At 36.2% G+C, this 8,230-nt stretch overlaps 1 protein-coding gene and 1 long non-coding RNA gene across 2 annotated transcripts in view; one reads left to right on the top strand and one right to left on the bottom strand.

Annotated features, from left to right (window-relative positions):
- The window catches only part of LOC107691139 (uncharacterized), a 9,372-nt gene extending 2,094 nt beyond the window's left edge, over window positions 1-7,278 (bottom strand). Inside the window, exon 1 of the long non-coding RNA XR_001634516.1 lies at window positions 7,196-7,278. This is a non-coding gene — a long non-coding RNA (uncharacterized LOC107691139). The remainder of the gene's footprint in view (window positions 1-7,195) is intronic.
- Window positions 6,615-8,230, top strand: part of LOC107691138 (tumor protein p53-inducible protein 11-like) — a 74,845-nt gene continuing 73,229 nt past the window's right edge. The window contains exon 1 of the mRNA XM_016489623.1: window positions 6,615-6,768. The gene's annotated coding sequence lies outside the window, so the exon portion shown is untranslated. The remainder of the gene's footprint in view (window positions 6,769-8,230) is intronic.

Here is an 8,230-nt window from a genome sequence, read left to right on the forward strand (position 1 = left end):
CATAACGCCGCCCAAATGTTCACGCAAAGAAGGCGTAACTTTTATTCTCGCTGTAGTATTGTTGGTGCCGCCGCCATGTCGTGAAGACGCTGTGTTTCGTTGTGAAAGCGAAACTACTTTGTTTGGCCTTCCAAAAGAGGACACAACTAGAAATCAGTGGTTAAAGGTGGGGTAAGCGATTTTCCAAAAACGCTTTAAAAAACTGATTCGGGCCAAATAGCAAAACAAACTTGTAGCCAATCAGCAGTAAGGGGCGTGTCTACTCAGCGCGATGCAACATAACACGTAAAAAGACAGTATAAGTCATTATAATCAGTAATTATGTCCCCACTGGATGCAACAAATGCCTCTTTTGTAATGGGTTTTATTGGTTTTGTCTCGTTGCACCAGGACAGGGCATCACAGTATGTTAAGGGGCGTAATATTTCAGTCATACGCTTGAGGTATTCAGCCAATCACAATGCACCGGATAGCTGGCCAATCAGCGTACACCTTGCTTTTCAGAACGATAAGCTTTGTAAAAATCGAAGCGTTTCAGAAAGGCGGGGCATAGAGGAGAACAATAATGTACAGTATGTGGAAAATAATGTGTTTTTTTAACCTTAAACCGCATAAACACATTGCATTACACCAAATACACAACATAATGTTCTTTTTAATAACGTCATATAACCCCTTTAACATTCTTCTCCATCATGTGCTCATTATTTGATTAATTACTGCTGCAATAATCAATAAAAAATGCACAAAAGTTTTTAAAGTCTTCATTTTTTATTGTGAACTGCTTAAAGTCCACCTCTTACTTAAAATTGACTACAACCTCATATTCAGATTTGTCTCTATCCGATCAACAAACAGTGGGTAGAACCCTATTTTTATTTTTTTAACTCAGGTTTTTTGTTTTACTCATCACAATACGAAAAAAGAGAGATCTCTCTACTTCCACTGAAATTTTAAATTGAAATTGTTATCTTTCCCATGGCTGGCAATACACAACATTAATATAAATCATTTTACATAATAAATTAGCTGTGTTTGTGCTGAAAAGATTGACAGTGACTTAATTTAAATACAGTTCTGCACAATTTCAGTGCAATTAGTTAAATGGTGCTGCTAGCAAATAAGATGCAGAATTTTGTGTTAAAAATAGCATCTTCACAATTGTTTAATGAATTATTTCCGCAATATTATAAAAGAAATTGTGTGTAAGTTTAGTGAAAAGAGACCACATATGCTCAAATACAACCTCATTATAGCTGCAGTTAGTCATTCAAATAGATGAATGTTTAAAACCTCAATATACCAATGAGTTTTATCCTTGACTTAAGTCTTCAGTGCATTTGCAAACTGTAAATAAAAATTGTCTGGCAAGCTTGACCTAAATAAAACCTAAACCTACAACACTTAAAGGAATTTAAATGCCAATATGTCATGGTACTTGTATGTAACCTGGTACACTATCAGATAAAATGTGCAAAAATTGTACCTTTGGAGTATAACAGCTTGTCACTGAGGCAGAACCCTTAAAGAACAACTTTGTACCTTATCTACCCCTGAATATTTATGCTGTTGACTCCGTGGTATGAAAATCTTCCAAGGGAGAATAAAGCATGGGGTGTATAGTTTGGACATGAAAGCAGTCTACGTAGAATTCTGAAGTAATCTCATGAGACAACAACCCACACACTCTTTAAACAGAAATGTCTTGCCAACATAGTGTTTAATATTTAAAAGTCAATATATAGCAAAAGGAGGAAAAAACACTTAGCTTTCAATGTCCTCGTTTTCCCAGTGAGGCATGAACTTAAAGGGGTCCTATTATGCTTTTTCACTTTTTGAATTTTAGTCAGTGTGTAGTGTGTATGTTTGGGCATAAAATAGATCTTCAAACGGTGTTTTTATATCACTGTATTTCTGAAGGAAACCGACTGTCTTCAGAAAATTGGATGTCATTTTCATTTAAATTTGCATGTAATGTCTGATAAAGCAGTGTTTTTTTGAGCAGAGCGCTGCTTTGTGTACAGCCATTACCAGGGAAACCTTGATGTCTACCACTCCAACAGCGCCTCCTGTCTTGCAATATCCATGCATGCAAAGGTTCTGCGCGATCCTCTTGTTCAATATTCTCTGGGTCTGAATCTGCCTCAAATTGATATGGCAATACTGACACCATCCTTAACTAAACCGGAGCAGACGTAACTTTGCTTTGGCAAGGGGCGGGGCAGTACTGAAACACCGTCTAAGCTGTTCGCCAATCACAACTCACTGGGACAGCTAACCAATCACATCACATTTCGTTTTTCGGAAGGCGGGCTTTCATCAAACCCGGAACTAATCGAGCCTTTTGTGCCAGGATGGGGAGAAAGGTATTGTAATAATGTAAATTATGTACAAAATAATGCTTTTTTTTGAACCACCAAGCATGAGAGCATGTTCTAGTACACCCCCAAAACAAATTCAAGACATTGAAAAAGAGCATAATAGGACCCCTTTAAATACTATTTGAGTAGAAATATGTGCCCTTACTGTATATAAGATGGGCACTGGCCCAGTGACAAGCTGTTGTTGCTTCTAAAGGTACAATTCCTTAAGGGTTTTAGGTTTTAACTCCTAAGAGTCCATGGAGTTATAATCCAAACGTTGTCTAAACATTAACATACTGTATCAAGGAGCCGAGAGTAGCTGCACTCTCATGACTTATCAAAAGTTGATTTATTGCCACACAATGCTTTAGTGCTTTTTATTGTACCATTTGATCTTGAGTTATGTAGTCATTTATAAGCTTCAGAGCTTTTCATTTTCACTTGTGAACCTGAAAAGCTACTAATGCTATTCAAAGTCTATTTGAAGTTCTTTCAGCATTTAAACATGATTTCTGTCACATTGAAGGCTGTACAAACTTTCTTTAAAGCCCTGGTGCTGTCATAATGCTGTCATAATTTATGATAACAAACCAGGTTTTTTTCTTTTGACTGGAAGACAGAAAGAATTCATTAGCGGCTTCACTCAGCCATTTTGTAAAGAGCAGAGTTTGTGTGCATGAAAGGCAAGTTTATAACTGGCTTAGTTTCGCACAACTTGAAAGTGGCTGTCTACATTTTCAATACACAAATCAAAATCAAATATGGCAAAACACAAAACAGGAAATTGCATTTATCAATTTACTAATTTACTCACTTTCATAAAAGAAGATATTTTTTTTATGTTTTTTATCCATACAATGAAAGTCATTGGGGTCTAATGATATCACAAACAAAATTTTCATTATTGGGTGAATGACCCCTTTAAAAATCAGTATCAGGTGCATTTAAAAGCCTGATAAGACTATTATTCATTTGGCTCTCAGGATGTATACTGTAAAAAAAAAAATTGTAAATAAAACAAAGCTTTTTGGAGTTACAAGAAAATACTATTTCAGTCTGTCTACTTAAAAGTTTTTCATGTAATTCAGTGTTTTACTTGTTTCTGTGTAATTATTTGTGAATTTTACTAGCAATTCCTGAGTGAAAATTGTTTTAAAGTACACAATTTTTTCCCAGTGTGTTCTTGTAATGTTTATCATGTCTGTAATGTTATTACCAAACCCAAAGCTAACATTAGCTCATCTCAGGCCAGTATAATATTGAATTACTGTAAGTCAGTCAGTTCCAGATGAGTGGAGAACTGAAAGGGGTTTAAAACGAGGTCAGCATAGTGCACAATAACAGCCAGTGTCATTGATTTGATCATGATGTCTGAAATGTTTGTTCAGTTTTGGACTGGGTTGACTAAGTTTGTAAGCCATGAGGCTTTATAGGGATCTCGCTGCCCCTTTCAGGTTTAGTCAATGTAAAGGAACACCCTCCTCTCTAATGACTGATCTCAGATCAATGCTATCCTTAAAAGCAGAGCAACAAAATGAACAAAGCTCCTTCTCGACATGTTCTGATAGATCTAACTGGCATCTCTGAGCTCAGATCTATGGGTAATCCATACAGATGTGTGTAGGTGGTAGAATTAAACATTTGCTTTCTGCAGTCTTGTTAGTCCTGTTGAATCATTATGTTTTCCTTTCGTTCCCAAGCTCTTGTTCATGCACAAGTTAAAATTCAGCTGCTTTTCTGTGTGCAGAAAAATGTAAGACTCAACTCTCTGTACACTCCATGTACACACAGAATAATTATAACTATGTTTGATATAACATTGTGAATGAATGTTGCAGTGCATGCTAGAATAAAACAGTCAGGATTTCATCGCTGCAATGCAGTGCTCTTGAAAAAACAACATTGGAGCAGCTACACAGCACAGATGTGATGAAGGGCTGTGAGAATGCATTGATATTCACATCCTCTTATTCTCAAAAGCTTGCGTCTGACATTTATAAATGCCTCTATCCTTAGAGAAATGCAAATATTTTGCATGAGTAATGAATATTGTTTATTTTCACTCAGATTTGTAATGTGCCTTTTTAACAACTGCAGTATCAACACATTTAACACTTGTCCTCTTTTTCAGTTTTTTTTTCAGAGCTAGCTGGAGCAGTTTTCATCAAAGGAAACTATTGATATAATTTCTTACAAAGGTCTTTTTTCCAAGACTATTGCAAAAAATTATGTGGAATTATCTTGGAATTATATGCTGTCTGTAAAATGTGTGATTCTTTTTTTTTCCGCTGACAGACATCTTGACAATCTGATTAACTACTGTGTACCCAAAGTTGAATTACATGAAGTGAAAAGCCTTGAAATTGTTATTAGAGGTCTGATGAATCATATCTAATTAGTATATGAATGCTGCATTCGCACAGCTTTTATAGGCCTATTTTAAGGACAGTCATAGAAACTCAACTGTACTTCATGAAAATAAGGTCTGGTTTCCAGTATAGCAGACTAATGTCGTGATTTATCTTGATGCAAAATCCAATGTGTCAATCAAAATCCAAAATAAATTAAACTGTACTTTGCAAAAAGAAGCTATTGTTTCGAGTAGCAGGCTGAAAACTGAATACTTTGATTAGTCTCAATGCTGCAAAAATTCATCCTGAGATGAAATTCGCAGCTCAGATTGATAAAATGTTCTTCCTTTAGGTGTCTAATTAATTACTTCATAATTGTCTCTGCAATTTGTTTCACAATACAAACCAATAGGCATTTAAATGTAATGGCCCTCAACACTGCACTATTCAGTAATCCAGCTCTTGTGGGAAGAAGCACACTGAACTGAATGTGCAAATTACTGTTCTCATTAAAGTCTTATGATCCTCATAATCATTTTAATTGCCCTGAGTAATGAATGAGTCAACACAGACTGGAAACCTTAGTTATGACATGAAATCAAAACCAAGAGAGACTGGGTAACATGTATTACCACTTATTACAAACAGGACAGACACAGGACAGATTTTGGCATTTTGATCACATTTTTTCAATACTGAGCTGTGGGACATTTCATTCCTTCCCTTAAATAGATTCAAAAGTTAAATAGGGTCAAACTGTTTCTAGGAATGTCTCAGTTGGAGGAAAAGTGTTTTACCGTTAAGTAAACTATATCTATTTTCATATCATAATCTTTTCCCAACATGCTCTTGCTAGCAAACAGTACATTTTTACAAGAACTCTTGGGTAAAAAACTCACAAACGCTGATCAGTAGAACTCACAATGATAGAGGCATGCTTATATAATATTATTCAAGTTCATGCCTCACTGGGAAAACAAGGACATTGAAAGCTGAGTGTGAGTACCCTTTTTGCTACTGTATACTGACGTTTAAATATTAAACATTATGTTGGCAAGACATTTCTGTTTAAAGAGTGTGTGGGTTGGTGTCTCATGAGATTACTTCAGAATACTATGTGGGCTGCTTTCATGTCCAAACTATACAGCCAATGCATGCTTTTACTCTCCCGTGGAAGATTTTCTTACTACGGCGTCACAGCTGAAACAATTCTTATGTGCATTTTGTTTAATCGCAAATAGCAAGTAAGCTATCAGACTGAGGTATTTTAGACACAAGGTTATTTAGATGAACAGATCATTATGGCACCTACTCCTCACTTGAAACCATCAGTTATCTTCAGATCAATATGTACAGATTAACCACATTCACCTCTTTACCATCTTTGAAGAAACAATTTGGTTGCACGATTGCCTCTCTAATAGCAGCAGGCAAGCTATTTGTTGCCTAAACGTATGACACTTCTGCACCATAATATCTTAATATCAACACTCACATTTATGAAGGTGTCTGAAATGCATTTGGAAGCAGTGCTACAACCACTGTAGACATCAAAAGGGACACTTTCCCCTCAAAATATTGTGATCGCTGGTCGACCAATGTGTTTTAAAGGATTTAATCCTTCAATATTTGTTTCCCCTCAATCATCCTTGTTTGAAAGTCAACACTATTTTAAAAATCTTCATTCAGCTATGAAAATCGTCACAAAACCACTTCTCAGACTGTAAAGATATAGAGATATTTCAGAAATATTAATAGAATGCTAGTATTATGCTTAGCCACTGTCTTATAGCAGCAGAGGCTCCATTCATTCGTATTTCTCTGAGCAATCTGTCTGTCACGTGTACACGAGCGCGCTGTGTCTATTACGGTAGACAGAGCTGCGCTGATATTGTGTATGTGTGACATTACGGTAAATGTATAGATCCGTCGGAGTCTTGGTTGTTTGCAAACCCAAAAGAGCACTGCAATGTAAATTTATCAAGAGAATAATCGGACGGCATATCGAAAATAGCGCAGCAGAAAACCTTCAGAAGCTTCTTTCAACCACACTGGTGAGAAAAATATTAATTTATTAGAGATTCAATATCTTTGTGTGGTCGCTACACCTATCAACCTCACATAGTTATACACGGGAGTAACCTACTGGCTACTCTCACTTGACTTCTAACAGTGAATCGGACGCGGTGTCGCAGGAATGGTAAAGAGTGCGCTTTTCTGCTTTAGGAAGTTTATTTTAATTCACTCTTGAACAGACCACGCTTGATGCTGCTCAACATGTGTTTTACAAAGTAATATGTAGCACACAAACAGCTTGAGTATTGAGGGTAAGCGCGACAACTTACTGTTCCACAAAACGCACACTGGTTTGACAGTTATGAACGTTTGTTTAAGAAGCACATCCGTTAAAACGTAAGATTTCCCCACTTACTGAGAGGCTTGAATCACATTTTAACGTTATTAAATAATTGTCATTCTTACCAACCGGTGCATTTCGCGCGGCTCTGGAGGAGGTTGGTTGGTGAGAGAGAGTCCCTTACATTGCAGTTTGTAAATGCGCACAGCTTTTACTACTGTTTTTTCTCTTTCTGGTCGGTCTTTCCGCGAAATATGTATCCTTTTCATTCGGAAAAGCTGACTTTAAAGTAAAAGTTGAAGATTTTAGGAAATAGCGACCATGTCAAACTAAATGGGGGAAAACTGTGTTGGGATATAGTGTAGACCAGATGTGCCTAAAATAATCCGTTTTTAATAATAATCATGATAACAGGGTTGACAATTCAAGTTAAAATCCTTTTTGAAGTTTCATTTAATAAGGGACTTTTTTATCAGTGTTTAAAAATACTAAATAACATTATTATAGCTATAAATTATATAATAGAAATAATATTACCAACAGGGGCGTAGATTACGCGGGGGACGTGTCCCCCCCACTTTTAATATAACGTAAATTCGTCCCCCGCACTTTTTCGGGCAAGTGTGTTCGCATAGAGGTTTTCAAGAGCCGGTGTGAATAAATATAGATTTAAATTCAAAGAGATAGTATAGTCTGTGCATGATCTGATGTTTTATTCGGACCCAGATTAAGACGAGATGAACATCGCGGAGCGCTAAACACGTTTCATTCATAAATGTTTCATTCATACTCGAAGCCGGAGGGCGCTCTCGCGCAGAAAGTCGTACGAGGAAATGGACAAAAGCGTCCAGCTATCGCTGTATGAAAACAGTTGTTTTCACAGAAAAACAGAAACGTTTGGAAACATGAAGACATTAAAGGTACGATTGCGACAATACACAATATATGGTTTATTTGTGTTTGTCAAGTCATCTCCAGGTAATAAATAAAGTATATGAACAATGCAGTGCTAACTGACATAGCATTTATTACAGTATAGAAACTATTCTGCCTTATGTGATAAAAAAGTGTTTGTAGTATATAAAAAAATCATTATTATTGGTTATTGTCCAGCAGTTATCTGATTTCTAAGCCAATTAAAAGCTAGAAATTAGAGAAAA

Source organism: Sinocyclocheilus anshuiensis, unplaced genomic scaffold (assembly GCF_001515605.1).
Source record: "Sinocyclocheilus anshuiensis isolate Anshui unplaced genomic scaffold, SAMN03320099.WGS_v1.1 scaffold2, whole genome shotgun sequence".
Lineage (NCBI taxonomy): Eukaryota > Metazoa > Chordata > Actinopteri > Cypriniformes > Cyprinidae > Sinocyclocheilus > Sinocyclocheilus anshuiensis.